The following is a 15,808-nucleotide window of genomic DNA, read 5'->3' as shown; positions in this document are numbered from 1 at the left end:
AATGCTGTCAGTTCTCTGTGGGGGAGTAGGTACTACGCTCACCATTGGTAATAGTTGTTGCGAGTTCTGCGCTCGCCGGGTGGATTGTGCCATCCTTGGGTTTTTTTGACCTTTCCGCGTTGCGGTGGGTCCTGGGCGCCTCTGGCTAAAAAAGAGTTTTGATGCAATCCTCCTCTTCTTGCCCCACTACTGCCTTCCCCGGGATCAGAACTATCCGAGGATTCGGCAGAGGTGTCTGAGAATCCCACCAGATTCTGGCGTCTGTTATAGCGGCCCCACGGGCGGCTGTTTTGATAGCGAGGATATGTTTTGTTAATATAAAAATCTTTCTGCAGGTAGGGGTAGGTGTTTTCAATATTATATAATTTCACGTCCCTTTTGATTTTGTTTGACTTTTTGTTTTGTTCGATCCTGTGGAACTCAGCCACAGTTTTGTCAATTTGTTCAAGTAGTTTTTTTGCGTCTGCACTAGGGTCAGAGTCTGTTATTTGTTTGAGGAGGTCTGCAATTTCTACTTCCAAGGATTTAAGAGTTTCACTCGCAATATCAATGCCTAGGGCTAGCCAGTGGCGTGAACAAGTAGTGCCTATAAAGCTAAAGTTTTGGATATATTTGGGATTATCAGTGAAAATTCCCGGAATGTTCCGAACCTGTAAACCCAAGGGAATTACGTTGGCTTTTAAGTAATCCGTCAGCATTAGGATCATGAGTTCTAAACGGACTTGCTTCTTTTTCAGTTTTTCTAATTGGTCTGGAATAGAGTCATTTACTGAGATTGGAGCCTCAGGAGTCTCAGATAATAGAGAAGGGCGTGAGCATAGCTGTTTCAAATAATCGTCTGTGTAGAGCGGTGTGTTAACTGACATGTTTGGGAAATAAGTGTGGGAAAAAAGTTTACACAATGTAGGGGATTGGGGAAGACGTGGTGTCAGGACTGGCCCGCCCCCAAGAAGAGGTGGGCAAGGGAATAGAAACCCTTGCAATCTAGTGATTGCGCTAAGTGTAGGTATCAGTATACAAGGGAACCCGTAAAATTGGCCAAGGACCACGGGTGGAACTACTTATTTTTATTTAACAAAGGTCCTAGGTTTTTAAGTAATACTTAGAGAAATAATTTACACAGGCTCGAGATAAAGGCTGTGTTTTTCTTCTTCAATGTCCAGCCGGACCTAGACGCGTTTATTTGGAAAGCAATTTTTAGTATAGGCAGAATAGGGCGAGACAAGTCGCACATTGATAACTGGGCACAAGCCTGTACCTAGTCAGAAGAAAACAATACAAGGGAAAAAGAAAAAAAGTTTACAGGCAAACAAGGAGAGCAGGGTGGCTTATAATACAACGCAAACAATTTTTGAATAAGCACAAACCCACAGTAACTGCCGTGAAAATTATAAATCATGAAACGAGCAGTACTGCAAAACAGTCGACGAACGTTTCGATCCCTATCTCCTACAATATAGTGGGATCATCTTCAGGACTATAATTGACTTTGCCTGATTGGTCGAGTGAGCCTGTAGGGTTTAAACAGGAAGGAAAAAAAGGGAAAGAAGATTCTTCATCAGTTCGTTAATTAGTGAGGACTAAAAGAAGCTAGTCAGTGACCACTCTTGACATGCAGAATGCAACACGTGCACATGCAGTTGCTTGTTCCAAAGGGCACGGGTGCTTTTGTGCTCGTATTTGGAGTGAAGAAGACCGAGTGATAGTAGGGCATACCGCATTTGCTTAATAAAAAGTAGTGCTCGGTGGCGAGATGCATGGTGTTTTGTGAAAAATTGTCATGGTGAGGGAGTGTTGGCCAGAAGGTCGCAAGGATGTGAGTCGGACCTTAATATAAAAATCTGATTACCACAAGCGAGGCAAGGTTGGCCGGGCGTGGCTGAAGACACTTCAAATGAGCAATAGGCTTCCGATATAGCTGATGCCTATAAGAAGATATCTTTATCATAAGAGGCGAATAACAGGTTAAGGAAGAACAATTAAGGGGACTAGAATTACCGGGTTTACCGTTTCCGCTTCGTAGTTAGGCGGCGTCAGAGAATGTGTGGATATCAACCCAGTTGGGTCGGTTCAATTCAGACCTAAAAGAAAGGGTTTTTTACAAAAAATTAGGACCTACTGGGTGAAGCCGAAGTGGCGAATTAAGTGCAGTGAAGGAACAGAATATTACCCTTTAAGCCTAGCATCTAGCGTGGGCTCGACGGGGAACTTCAATGGAAGTTTAACCTGTGAACAAAACATGAGCAATTGAAGGTTGGAAGTGAATAAAAGTGAAGGTGAAGACGGCGAGAGCAGGCAGGTAATTACCGTAATATGCGGTTTGTGATCTCCGCATGGCGCTCAATAGCGTGGGCCTTATCCGTGCGAGCCTGTAAGGAAAGAATACGGAGGGCGCACATAAGGCATACTGGACTGAGATGGGCCCTCAAGGGAGCCGGGGTAATGCATCAGTTCAAGGCTTACCGTAATACGCTCGTAGTGGGGCCGCAATGGGTTCCCGTCTGGAGGCTCGATGGCCTGGTGCTCAGCGTCTGCATGCAGCGGCGCCTAATGTGGTCCGGGTTAGTGGTGATGGAAAGTGAGGACGGACTAGTCGGAGGTGACAGTGATCCCGATATTGGGCGCCATCTTGGAAAAGGCAACCCAGCGAGTGAGTGAAATAAGTGCATACAGGACGAGGTTTTAACCATAAGGGATCATAAAAACAGAGGGGAGCACATACAGTTATATGGGCTCACGCCAGAATGCGGTTCTCTGAAAAACACGGTCTCAAACTCAAGCAATACTTCTAATTCAAGTATAAATTCTGGAGGAAGCAACTCCAAACCAAGAGGGAGAGGACGGGGTAGAGGTCAAGGGAATTGGTCACACTACGCACCAGTACCAATGCAAGGACCACCTGATCCATACTACCACCCACAAAATATGCCAATGTATGGCTGGCAACCACCATTTCAGCAGCCATTTTTCCAACCAAACCCCTACACACCGCCTTTTTTATACCGGGGCGGAAGGGGAAGGGGAAAAAGAAGAAATCAAAATCAGGGAGCTCATGTACACTGGGCACCGGAAGATCCGAGTGCGAACCAGAGCAAGCCCAGACCACAACAGGCAGGACCGAGCAACTGGAGAACCTGATAACCAACCTCGCAACTAGACCACTGAGCACAGACGAAGAATCAGTCCTGAATAAAGGCTTAGGATTTGTACCGACAGCGAATCTGGACAAATTCAGACTTCACTGCGAACTCTCGTCTTTCTTTAGAAAACTCAGGCTAAAAGCTTTTTTCGAAAAAAGACCAATCACCGAGGAGAATCCAGATCCTAATGAAACAGGTCTGAGAAACAAAGCCACTTTCACCCCTCCGCCACACCTGATACCTGTGGAAATTTCTACATTCGAGCAGGCGGTATTCAATGAAATTGAGAATACAAAACCAAAGAAAAAATTCATGAACCTGACCAACCAAGAAAGGGTCGCCCTCGAAACTCTGCGGAATTGTGAAACCATTGTGATAAAACCTGCGGATAAAGGTGGAGGAATTGTTGTGCAAGATCGCACAGCTTATCAAAACGAATGTCTTCGACTTCTAGCAGATGACAACAGCTATCGCAGATTACCGGTGGATCCAACAGAAGATCTGAAAAGCGAGATAACATCGCTAGTGGAATACGGAGAAACCGAGGGCTTTATATCTAAACAGGAGGCAAATTTCCTTTGCAACAGTGAAGGGAAAATCCCATACTTCTATACCCTCCCCAAAATACATAAAAACAGGAAACCACCGCCAGGTAGGCCAATTGTCTCTGGTCTGGGATCAGTCCTCGAACCGCTGTCGCAATTTTGCGACGTTTTTTTCAAAGCCATGGTACAAAGAACCAGCACATACCTACAGGACACAAAGGACCTTTTTAAACAATAGTTTTGTACATTCACATTCACATAGCACACTTTCGCTATTTTTATATATTTTAATACGACTTTTGACACCAAAGCCTTCCTAATTAGGCAAAGGTGCCACACTTTAATTTTACTAAGGGTTCAAGCACTCAAGAATAAAATACTTGAAGTGAGTAGTGTTGGCCCTTTTTAAACACAATTTTGATAGTCTTGTACACATAAAAACGAAACCAGCTCCACTGTAATCAGGTGTCGCAGCACATCCTGTAGGCACTCGGCCTATGGGGTGGGACCCCGATGATGAAGCATGTCACCAACCAGGTTGGTGAGTGAGGGGTCTTCTATAAGGATACGCATTATCCAGCAACAGGTTGGGGCAAAATGTGCTGACCAGAGCATTTGTGCTCATTGTTAGAGAGTTATTTCTCTCTACCCACGAGGGGTTACTCCTCTATTGTTTTTTCATATTATTTGGGGGACCAGGAGTTCCCACCTCACATAGTGCCTGTCATTATTATTATCCCTCTCTCTCTCCATTGTTGCGAAGATATATTCATAAAACCTATTACAAAGGAAACTACGGCCTATATAAGAGACACTATGCAGGCCATACAATTGGTTGATGGTTACCCATTTGATCATACCAATACCTTTTTGGTCACAATGGACGTAACCTCCCTCTACACCAATATCCCCCAGGAAGCTGCCCTTGAAGTCATCAGAGAGGTCTTGGAGGAACGACCGAGACCTTGTCAGGTCCCGACGTCCTTCATCCTAGATCTTCTTGAAATTGCTATGAAGAAAAAAAATTCTACTTTGATGGGGACTACTATGTGCAAACAAAGGGTGTAGCCATGGGGGCAAGTTCTGCCCCAGATCTGGCTATAATCTTTATGAATGCCGACGAACATAAATTTGTCCTCAATGAGGCCAACCCTTACCGAGAGAACATCAGGATATGGCGTCGCTACATCGACGATGTTTTAATGATATGGGAGGGCAAATAGGAACATCTTAAGACATTTCATGAATGGCTTAACAACAGATCGGATGATATACAATTTTCTCTTGATTTTAGTGAAAATAAGATTAACTTCCTGGACATCAGCATAATTGAGGATGGGGGCAGTTTGCACACTACACTGTACAGAAAGCCCAGCGAAAGAAACACTTTACTGCGCTACTCGAGCCATCATCCACTTAACCTCAGGGACAACCTACCCTTTGGGCAGTTCCTGAGGTTGCGTCGTAACTGCAGCCGCAAGGTGGATTTTTTTCAATGAATCAGCAGTGCTGATGGAACGCCTAACTGACAGGGGCTATCCACGGAGACTTCTGAAAAAAGCTCGTAAAAAGGGTTGGTTCTGCCACAGGGAGTTCCTTTTAGAACCCAAACCCAAAAGCAACAATATTAATGAAAGAATGACATGTGTCACTACCTTTAACACCAGGAGTAGTGACATTAAAAAGGTTATTATTGGTCATTGGCACCTGGTGGCCGATGAGATTGGTATCCCGGATCCGACTATGCATGCATTCAGAAAAGCGAGGAGTGTGAGGGACTATGAAGCCCAATCATTACTACCGAGTAAACCTAAAAATACCCAAACCACTCTTTGGAATACTCCACCAGTACTCGGTCACCATAAGTGTGGTATTTGTAAAGCTTGTCCCATGACTCTGGAATTGAAACAATGTACTTACAATAATTACACACACACTATGCGGCAGCACACCAACTGTAACTCTGTAGGCGTCATATATGCAATTGCATGCCCATGTGGATTTATGTATGTGGGGTAAACTATACAAAAAGTTAAAGCTCGTATTCTGCAACATGTCAGCAGGATACGTTGCAAAGTACAGGGAGCACCATTGGTGGAGCATTTTTCCAAGTTTGATCACCCCCCTGTGAGCCTGAGGTGGTGGGTGCTGGAAAAGGTAATCATGAATTTAAGGGGTGGCAATTTTGCCAGTACCCTTAACGTCTGAGAATGCAAATGGATGCATATTTATGACACTGTCAACAGGGGCCTCAATGAGTATGAGGAAACAACTAGACAAATGGCTACCCAGTACAATGGTTGACTTGGTATCTTTAAATTGTTGCTAGGTCAATATCTGTTTTATCATATGCTTAAGATCTTGCTGCTGAGACATCTGTACACTTAATCATCCACTGTTGTAGTTCGTATTTTGTGATGTATTGTACATGACAGATTTATGTATTTGCTTAAACCCTGCAAATGTGTTTGTATGCTCTTAACTGTAAATCTAACTGTACACATGAATAAGCACTTGGCTCTGTGTCCCGTGAATTATAAGATGTATTATACACCATGATCAACATTGCAAATATTATAAGTTAAAGTTTTTTATGTGTTCCACCTTAACCCCTTGCACGCTGATGACGAGCTGGGCTCGGCATGAGGTAGCCTCCTGCTACGCTGATGACGAGCCCAGCTCGTCACGTACCATGCGGTTTCGCAAAACTCAGCGTACGAGCGGAATTCCGCCCGCACGCATACGGTTAAGTCACTCCCCATTCCTAAATCTCTCTTCTAAACTCGATACTCCGTGATCTGTCTGGAGTCTTTCTACAGTAAGAGCTTCACGTGTTGTTAGGCAACCCCCGCTGTCCCTACGTGATCGGTAGCGGCGTGCACGCTGACGCCACGCCATGTACTTAACAGCAGATTCAGGGCATGACTCAGCGGTCTTTTGTTAGACGGAGCCCCGAGGACAGCTCGCGCATCGTGACACTTGTGGTATGTTTGGAGACACTGAATGCTCAGGGGTAGCCCATAAGGGGTTTCTTGGACGTCGATTCTGTATTCTAATGGTACACATCTTTCCACAGAGTACCACTTGGGGCCCGATTCACAGAACTAACTTAAGACAAAATCCTAAACTTACTATCATTTTGGTATTCACAGAAGGCACTTACTTATTTTGGTATTCACAGAAGGCACTTACTCATTTCGGTATTCACAGAAGTTAGGAATCCTAACTTTAGGACTCCTAAGTGCCTTCTGTGAATACCAAAAGTCTTAAAATTTGGATTTTTCTCAATTTAGTAGTATTAAAGTTAGGGCTCCTAACTTTAGGACTCCTAAATGCCTTCTGTGAATACCGAAAGTCTTAAAATTAGGATTTTTCTCAATTTAGTAGTAGTTAAGTTAGGACTCCTAACTTTAGGACTCCTAAATGCCTTCTGTGAATACCGAAAGTCTTAAAGTTAGGATTTTTCTTAATTTAGTAGTAGTAAAGTTAGGACTCCTAACTTTAGGACTCCGAAATGCCTTCTGTGAATACCGAAAGTTTTAAAGTTAGGATTTTTTTCAACTTTACTACTACTAAACTGGGAAAAATCCTAATTTTAAGACTTTCGGTATTCACAGAAGGCATTTAGGAGTCCTAAAGTTAGGAGTTCTAACTTTACTACTACAAAATTGAGAAAAATCCTAACTTTTAAGACTTTCGGTATTCACATAAGTCATTTAGGAGTTAAGGAGCTAAAGTTAGGACTCCTAACTTCTGTGAATACCGAAATGAGTAAGTGTCTTCTGTGAATACCAAAATGAGTAAGTGTCTTCTGTGAATACGAAAATGGTAGTAAGTTTAGGATTTTGTCTTAAGTTAGTTCTGTGAATCGGGCCCTGGGATTTTTTGAATAATTTAACCGGAGTTCCCCCCGCCGCTACATACAGCGTGGGTGAGTGACACTCGCGGTTTTGCGCAACTTTGTTTTATGTTCGTTTTTATGTAGTACTGCATTTACATGTACATAGCACTGATGGCTATGCGTCTCCTCCCTTCTTTTAGTACTTAAAAGCACGTTTGGATGGCTTTATACAGCGAATTGGTTTTGCATCAGTGGCACACCATTAAAGGGTGAGTGTCCGTTATAATTGGAAGTTTCTCGTATTTGTCGACCTTTTTTGTCGGTTTGAAATACTTAGCCTGTTTATTTGTTTTTACAGGTGTCCACCCATACCACTGGGGTTACTTGTCTTTTCCTTATAACTAAGTCTCCCCCATCATCCCTCCCGTCCTGATGAAGACCCGTCCATGAGGATATCATTTGCCCTGCTTACCTTTGGGTCGAAACGTCGACGACAATCCCCCCTCGAGCCTGCATCTTCTACTGCCCCTCCCCTCTTCTCCATAAATGAAAACACGGATGAATTTCCCACCGTGGCACAGCAAGAAAGAATAACATTTTTTGCGAATGACGTTTTTAGGGCAGGCTCATTGTTTGTTTTCTCTAAGGATTCGTCAACCTTAGAGCTACCGAATCAAAGATTTCATCCTCTCCGACCTTCTCGGTCCTCTCTATTCACACTAGCACTTACTTTCACTCTATCTTTTTCACGTTACCTGATAGTAACCCTCCCGCTTTTCTCAGATGTATAAATTGTATATTGAAGAACCTTGAGGATCATCGAAAAATAAATAGCTGAGTCCTCTTTAAAACACGTCTAGTGTTCATTCGTGGTCTGGTGGATTAACTAATGTTATTGGGCTATTGTTTTTTCTCTTTTTGTTTTCCAAAAATGTTTTCCTTTGCAGGATTGAATCGCATGATGAATAAAAATCAAAGAAATTATATATTTTCAATAAATACAATAACCGTATTTAGAATCAACGTCTAGGACCACTTTGTCTGTAACACTTGATACCCAGGTCCTTTGACTTCCATTGGGTCACCCCGTATATAGTAACAGGGGTTATCTTCAGCGTGTTTTTCCCTTGCCCTGACTAGAGTCGTGGTTTCTGCCTGGCTTGGGCGCATCTCCTAGCCAACCAGAAATCCCATTTCTAACAATCGCGCTTTCACTTTAACAATAGCTGCCGCCCCACAAAGCACTCGAGGGGTTGGCCGGCAGCTATTGTTAAAATAAAAGCGCAATGCAAAAATAAACAAGCGGCTGCCCTTGCCAAAGCCGAACGAAAAAAAAAAGTGCTCAGCGACAAATGAAAGAGACAGTGTAACGCCGGAAGTAAAAGATCCAGTTCTTCTGGGCGGTCACAAAAGGAGACAGGGCGGTAACAAGGAGGGACTAAGAAGCCTCATTGTCAATGGGAAGCCAGCATTTACCATGGACAATGACACCAGCCAATGAAAAAGATGGGCGGGGCTTCCACACCACTTCTAAAACATACCCTACTACAGCATGCCTCGCAGAGCGAGCAGCGCATGCGCTGCAGCGCTAGGCTCGACCTAAAAACAGTGTAACATCAAACAAAAAGTGGGGGTAACCATAATAAGTAGATCCTATTACAGGCACTAAAGTGTTGGCGAGGATCGACCATAAACCTATGACCAAGGTTTTGACATCAAAGGGTCTCAGTAATATTTCACCCAGGATCACCAGTTTATCTAAGCAGTTGTTGGACTATGTTTATGAGGTCTGTTATGTCCCTGGTGCTTTCAATAACATCAGTGAATTTTTAAGAAGGATGCCATTACCTATAAGAGAAGGGATCAACAGTGAATGGGATGAATGGATAGTAGCTTTAATTTTACCAGAAGAGTATTGATACCAAAATCTAGTTAGCATTTCAGGAACAAGATTCAGTACTGACTAAAGTCATAGGATTTTTAAAGGAAGGGTGGCCGGATAAGAAACAAATGAGAAGGAGTTAAGTGCGTTTTCTGGGAGGGGGCCTGTTAATTCCCCCTACCGTGTTGCGTGCTAAAGTCATCCGTTTGTGCAATGAGGGTCATTTGGGGATAGTGAAAAGCTAGAGTAAAACATTCTTATTGGTGGCATGGTGCTGATAAGGAAATTGAAAGGGTAGGGGGAGAATGTGTAATGTGTACTAATGCAGATAAATCCTGAGTTACTTTCAATCCACCCATCTATCCTGAGGAGATTCCTAGCATGCGGTGGGAGAGGATAGATGTGGATATTTTTTTCCCTATTCAGTCAGGATGGTGTAAGCAAACTTATTTTAGTGGCCATTGACCATTTTTAAAGTGGACAGAAGTAACAATTGTAAAGAAAGCTGATGGAAGTGAGATGGTGACTTTTTTGAGGAAATCGTTTGTAAGGAAGGATTACCCAAGGTATTAGTGGCAATAGAAACCAATTGTTGTTTAAATTACTTATTGTATTGTATTGTAATTGCATTTACATGGCACTTACTAACCCTTAGTACTCAAATTACTTTCATATTTCACTATGCTAATTCCCCACTAATCTTTTATGGGTTCCGGGGTAGCATGCTACTCGCCGAAAAAAGGAGCTTCAACACCCCCATCAGAGGTAACAAGCGCTATATAAATGCAAACCTTTTTCCCTCTTCTATCCCTCCACTATCCTTCTGAATCCAAATAACTGACTAACCTATCCACCACTCAAGGTACTTTCTTTTTTCACTATACTAATTCAACACTAATCCTTTTTGGGTTCCGGAGTAGCATGCTACTCGCCGAAAAAGCACTTTGATGCCTTGTCAACCAGAGCACAAGCCCACTTCCCTTTATCACCCAGAGAGAAACGGATGTGTGGAACAGTTCAACAGGGTAATCAAGGGCATTATAGATTTGGCTAACAGCTATAGCATGAATTTGGTGGAGGAAGTGTTCAAAAGCATTGGTGCCTATAGGATTACTTGTTGCAAATCCACTGCATTTAGTCCATTTGAATTAATGCAGGGGGGGGAATCCCCACACTAAAGGTAACATGGGCTGGTAACGCAGGAAGGATAAGGTGGAGTAGTCACCTTTTAAGGTGAGAGAACATATGCAAATGAACCAGTCAAGGTACAAACAAAGGTATAATACCTTACATGCTGTGAAGGAGGTCAATCTCAAGGCTGGAGATTTTGTAAGAGTAAGAAAAGGCAGCCTGATCAGGAAGGGAGAAAATAGATTTTCAGAACCTTTAGGGTGGAAAAGATATTATGCAACTCTGCATAGTTAAGTGGTGGCAAGGACTGGCATGCTAAAAGATTGGCCAGATGTAAGGAAAATCGTGTGGTTGGAAGGAAGGAGAAGTAGGAATTGAAGTCAAGAAGGTATGATTGGATTGATAACATCAGTCCTGAGGGTGTTGCTGCAAAACCCACTTTGACTAGGAGACATCAGGATGTTGATTGTAACAATTCTGACCCTAATTTTGGAGGAGAATTTCAAAGTGCAGAGGGCAAAGTAAAAGAGTTATATTGAAACCTAGACATCTTGAAGACTATGTGGCAATAGGGAATTAGCAATATATTTCTTGGTGTTAGTCCCGTATTATCCGGTACTTTGTGTTCATATTTTCATCATGGAATACCACTATATATACTTCTGGTGGTGTTTTGTTTCGTTTCTAATTTTCAATTTATATTGTTGTATGTGTTTCCATTTTTGTAAGCCCCCGCCTCCAATAAAGGGGGAAGATGTGTTGTGTTTGCGGCATGGGTCACTGCTGAAACATCGAAGGGGTTACCATGGACAGTGTTTTATAGGAAGGGTTGGAACGGGAGTACGTTGGGTGGTGGTGATTACAGGAGGTTTGAGCCAAGAGTAAAAGTTCTCCAAAGTATTACTTGTTGGAGTCGTGAATTAACAATAGTCGTTGAATGTCACTCATAATTACACTGAAATTATGAACATATTACACATAAACAATCTGAAACCTTGGCAGCTATGATTCTGAGAGAATGTTGGGAGGTCAGTAGCTTTATGAGGTAAACATTGGTTGGAGAATGCTGAAGAATTAGGTGAGTAGATTCAGTTATGTCGGGAGGTCGTTGTATTGCGGGGCTGTCAATAAATATACATACTTACACACAATTCACTTATCCTTAAGGAAGAAGTTGCAAATAACACCGGAACCGCACCAGGAGCAACATTGTAATAACAATTTCCCATAGCAAACCTCCATCCTGTCTAGATACCTGCTCCGCCGAACTGAAACGTCACTGCTGTACAGATAAATAAAAAGGCAATAAAGAGGCGCAAGACATTGGAGTGAATCCCCTTTCGCCCGGCAAAAGGCGGCAGCCAAATCAGAATGGAGCAGACACGCGTCACCACTTCCAGAACAAACGAGGTTCTGGTAGAAAAAATGTAAATGTCATACTTACTTAGGAAGTGAATGTGTCCAGAGAAACACTGGTAACGGCTATGTTTTACTATTTAAAAATGACATAAAAAGATGGCTAAGATATATGAATTGTAAAATGATGCTAGACGATAAGCCTGAATAAATGCCCAAGCCTTTTGAATTTTTTTTATTGAAACATATAGTTTGCTATAAATTGTTCGAGAGGCTTCTGTAGAGAGCCGTTCGCAGCTGAGTGAGTAAACGTCATTCACCGAGGACCGGAAATACTCCGGGAGATCTTCGTCTTCCCGGAACGAGCCTCGATATGGGTTCAGCGGCACAAAGGGCCATGATTGTAAAGTCGTCATCCTTGTGTGATGAAATGAATAACAAGTTAGCAGGACAAAACCACCAAATGAAAGATTCGGAGATAAATTATTCTGTATGTTTCGGGGCACACAAAAATAGCATACCTTAACTAATACTATGTTGCTGCGAAATTTAAATTTCAGAAATTAGGATGGGAAAATAAAATTACTTGGGAAATTTCCAACCTTCAGTTTGTAATTAAAAAAAATATTTTTGTACTTTCCTTTACTATTTATTTCAAGTGCCACACGTTAGTTATCTATCTTCTTAAAATGGCCGCCGCCGATGTAAGGGCCAGGCAACGTTTGGTCAGTGCACTTCCAGCATAAGGCGGAACGGCTCCCAGCCGGTGAGTGTCGTGCTCCTGCTGTCACGTGACCCAGCGGTGTCTGCCTTCTCGCCGTGGCGTGTCCCGCGAGGCTTGCCGTAGACCGAAAGTGAGTGAGTGCGGGAAGCGGAGCGGGGAGGTGAGCACAGGAAGACCCTGGCCCAGCTTGACGTGTATGGCTCGCAGCGCTGCCCCGCTCTAGCAACTAGCAGTTCCGGGGATTCTTGGCCTCCAGAAGCGCCCGAGGCGCGGCCCCGCGGGCTGGAGATGAAGCCCGCGTTAAACTTTGAAGGTAACGCGCAGTGGGAGGTGGGGCACTAAGGCCCGAGCCCAGTAGAGAACGTCCATAGAGTCCAGTACGGTGCTTTTCTCTGATGTGTCCATAGAGCCCAGTACGGGTGCCTTTCTCTGATGTCATGTTCAGTGTCGCCTCAGAATGTAAAACTACTGCCTGCGTGGCTAAGCAGGTACTACTGTAAGTGTGCATGTGGGGAAAACCCAGGGTTTAGAGAATATCTGCTGTCGCCACTCATGCTTCTGCGGATGCTGCCACAGAAGGCATTACTTCTTTGACACCTGTAAATACAGTATTCCGTGTACAATGGGTAAAGCTCAGTGAAATTCTCATCGACTCTATTGGCATCACTAGTGAGGAGCCCAAGAAAGGCTTTCTATTCAATTTTGCTGACAGTGAAACTCTAGATATTACTTTTAAACTGACCCACTGATGAAATGGACCACAGGGCTTTAAGCGGGCTAGTAGGTCTGAGACCCCTCGGTAATTAAAAACTGACATTGAAACGGGGCCTAGTATTGGGCCCTATTTTCATGTCCTTGGCTTTACAGGCAAACATTCTGATTGCTTGCTGAACAATGACTGTAAAACCTGTAAGTTAATCCTTGCCAGGGATACATCCCACATTTTTCACGTGTTTTACTTAATCTTGCACTTCCTAAGATTGTTTAAATATTCCGGGATGTTGTGTTTCTGAAGTTTATTTTTTCATGCAGTATGTTGGTCTCACGTGGCTCGTACTGTGAATTGAGACACTTCTAGATGTCTTTGTGAGTTCAGGTTGTGGGTGGCTATCTTTTACTCTGCATCATTGAGTACTATGCAGTTCATGCTAGAGGCAGTGCAAACTTCTCACGTTGCCTGTCAGTAGGTCTTAAAAGTGTTCAGAATACAAACTCATCCAATTATTGGCCTCTCCTTAGATCAAACAAACTTATGGCTGATTGCTATTGTGATATTATGTAAAAGGTATGTGCAGGATATTGGTTAAATAAAGTAGATACAAGGAAGTATATGCAGGAGAGGGTGGAAAAAGTGCATAAGAGAAACGAGAGCGAGGCACTTTTTTTCCTCGCTTCTTTATAAAATCCTCCATCTACTCAAGTGTCTAATAGACTGTAGAAGAAAGAAGTGTGTAGGGAAGAATGGGAGTGATTAAGGCTCCAAAGACCCCCTACACAGACCATAGTCTGGTTTAACTCATCGACTCTTATTTTCAGAATTGAAATATTTTAAATTTGAATTATTCACAACTCGTTTTTACTCATTTGTTATACATTAATAAGCATTGGCAAAGCCAATAGTTCTGGTTTGTTTTAGGCGTATGTCTGTTTGGATGAAGAAATGGAAAACTAACACAGATGCGCCAAGACACTTGTTCAGTGACTGTGATTGGAAGCACAGGATTTTAGTACACACTTTTAAAGCCATGACCTTAATTACATAAACCACAGCACTTGGAAAGGATTCATAGTTATGATTATTAATCTGCAAACTTTTTAGAGACACCCACACCAAACACCCTTTTCTCAACCCAATTTAAAGCTCTGTCAAAGCTTATCCAAAAGGGTGTAGGATTTCCATCATCTGATGCACAGGACATTTTGTTTGGGGACAAAGACAAGTGCTAGTGTTTATTTTGTCCATTGTTTAAACTAACAAGAAATAACGTCTAGGACAAACTGTGATTGTCAGAAGGCTATGGTTGGTTGGTTTCTTGTGTTGAGAGAAGACCTATTTTTCCTTAGTACACCTGTCCTTCGCACACGCATTGCATCATTCTTGATCATAGTGCGCACTCCTCACCACACATCTGCTTTTGCAAGGGGTGGGATTGCACCTTCTGTGGAGCTCTTTACTTAGGGTAGGAATATAGTAGCGTACTCCACTCCACCCTTAATGGGTACTCAAATAGCAATTTGTCAAACTGCTACAAAAAGATACGTAAGTCAACCCTTTGTGCTTGTTTTTAGTTGTTAAACATAATTCATTTTTTTCGTGCTTTCCACATGCTTCATCTGCATAAATCGCAGAATTGAACAAAACAAAAGATTCTGAGGCAGATTAAAAGTTAGTAAACAATGCTACACATTTTGCTGTACAATAGGTCACTTGCAGAGGTTAAGTCTCCTTTTAGTTGTTTTTGGGTGTTCTACTGATGCCAGTAAGGTAGAGCTTTTAGTCAGATAGTGTTGACGTTTGAATATGACATATAATGAAGCACTACTGCAACAACATATGACACATCATTTTTCTTTTCTCTCTGCATAATTTAGTCCTAACAGCCACATAATTCCAGTAACCTGGTTTATAATTCTCCCTGATTATTTACAAATACACCTGTAAGCAAGATTAGTGGTTTAGGATATAAATATAGAGCTATATACTTTCAGAGCAAAATGTATACAAAGAATTTGCAACGGGAAACACATTTTGCAAAACTATTATTTAACTTTAAGCCATTTATGATGCATCATTTAGGTTTTTTTTGTCTTCAAGTTTTATATAGCACAAACTTTACCCCAAGTTATGGGTACCAGAGCGCTTTACACAAGCACCAGTTGTTCCACAAGGACACATTGAATTTTTGTTAGGCACGGTGATTTTTTGTTAGGCACGGGGAGATTAAGTGATTTGCCCAGAATCACAGGATATTGAGCGTCATTGCCGAGATTCGTACCCGTTTCCACAGATTTGAGATCGACCCCCCAATTGCTGCTTGGCCACATCATGTCCCCCCAAAGTTAGTTTAGTTAGTGTTTGATGCATGTCAGTATTTAAAAAGAAATAATGGAAAATCCATGTAAATCGGTTTTTTAGTGTACAGACTGACCTTGTCACACATACACCACGGATGTCAATGGTCAATATAA

At 42.5% G+C, this 15,808-nt stretch overlaps 1 protein-coding gene across 4 annotated transcripts in view; it reads left to right on the top strand.

Moving 5' to 3' along the window:
• The first annotated feature begins 12,573 nt into the window (after positions 1-12,573).
• The window catches only part of SENP5 (SUMO specific peptidase 5), a 204,141-nt gene continuing 200,906 nt past the window's right edge, over positions 12,574-15,808 (top strand). Inside the window, exon 1 of one of the 4 annotated variants that reach the window (XM_078666517.1) lies at positions 12,574-12,749. The gene's annotated coding sequence lies outside the window, so the exon portion shown is untranslated. Of the gene's footprint in view, positions 12,933-15,808 lie in introns of all 4 variants that reach the window. The other 3 variants (XM_078666515.1, XM_078666514.1, XM_078666516.1) reach the window with 3 other exon arrangements.

The sequence above is a fragment of the Lissotriton helveticus genome, chromosome 11 (genome assembly GCF_964261635.1).
Source record: "Lissotriton helveticus chromosome 11, aLisHel1.1, whole genome shotgun sequence".
Taxonomy (NCBI): domain Eukaryota; kingdom Metazoa; phylum Chordata; class Amphibia; order Caudata; family Salamandridae; genus Lissotriton; species Lissotriton helveticus.
Note: the sequence above shows the minus strand (reverse complement) of the source record. Positions and strands in the feature narration are given on the sequence as shown.